The sequence below is a fragment of the Euleptes europaea genome, chromosome 13, assembly GCF_029931775.1.
Source record: "Euleptes europaea isolate rEulEur1 chromosome 13, rEulEur1.hap1, whole genome shotgun sequence".
Classification (NCBI taxonomy): domain Eukaryota; kingdom Metazoa; phylum Chordata; class Lepidosauria; order Squamata; family Sphaerodactylidae; genus Euleptes; species Euleptes europaea.
Genome location: NC_079324.1, coordinates 41,527,703 through 41,528,993, shown reverse-complemented (window position 1 = coordinate 41,528,993; position 1,291 = coordinate 41,527,703).

Sequence of the window (1,291 nt, the reverse complement as noted above, 5' to 3'; positions counted from 1 at the left end):
GTGTGTGTGTTAAGTTCCGTCAAGTCGTTTCCGACTCATGGCGACCCTATGAATCAAATTCACAGTGGGTAGCCGTGATAGTCTGTCTGCAGTAGTAGAAAAGAGCAAGAGTCCAGTAGCACCTTAAAGACTAACAAAAATGTTTTCTGGCAGGGTATGAGCTTTCGTGAGCCACAGCTCACTTCTTCAGATAGAAGTCAAAAAGGGCAAGAGTCCAGTAGCACCTTAGTTAGTCTTTAAGGTGCTACTGGACTCTTGCCCTTTTTGACTTCTATCTGAAGAAGTGAGCTGTGGCTAGTGTAAGGTCATACCCTGCCAGAAAATATTTTTGTTAGTCTTTTAAGGTGCTACTGGACTCTTGCCCTTTTTGACTTCTATCTGAAGAAGTGAGCTGTGGCTAGTGTAAGGTCATACCCTGCCAGAAAATATTTTTGTTAGTCTTTTAAGGTGCTACTGGACTCTTGCCCTTTTTGACTTCTATCTGAAGAAGTGAGCTGTGGCTAGTGTAAGGTCATACCCTGCCAGAAAATATTTTTGTTAGTCTTTTAAGGTGCTACTGGACTCTTGCTCTTTTCTGGCAGGGTATGAGCTTTCGTGAGCCACAGCTCACTTCTATCTGAAGAAAATTCAGTGGGTAGCCTTGTTAGTCTGTTTGCAGTAGTCAAAAAGGGCAAGAGTCCAGTAGCACCTTAGTTAGTCTTTAAGGTGCTACTGGACTCTTGCCCTTTTTGACTTCTATCTGAAGAAGTGAGCTGTGGCTAGTGTAAGGTCATACCCTGCCAGAAAATATTTTTGTTAGTCTTTTAAGGTGCTACTGGACTCTTGCCCTTTTTGACTTCTATCTGAAGAAGTGAGCTGTGGCTAGTGTAAGGTCATACCCTGCCAGAAAATATTTTTGTTAGTCTTTTAAGGTGCTACTGGACTCTTGCTCTTTTCTGGCAGGGTATGAGCTTTCGTGAGCCACAGCTCACTTCTATCTGAAGAAGTGAGCTGTGGCTCACGAAAGCTCATACCCTGTCAGAAAATATTTTTCTTAAGACTTTAAGGTGCTACTGGACTCTTGCTCTTTTCTGGCAGGGTATGAGCTTTCGTGAGCCACAGCTCACTTCTATCTGAAGAAAATTCAGTGGGTAGCCGTGTTAGTCTGTTTGCAGTAGTCAAAAAGGGCAAGAGTCCAGTAGCACCTTAGTTAGTCTTTAAGGTGCTACTGGACTCTTGCCCTTTTTGACTTCTATCTGAAGAAGTGAGCTGTGGCTAGTGTAAGGTCATACCCTGCCAGAAAATATTTTTG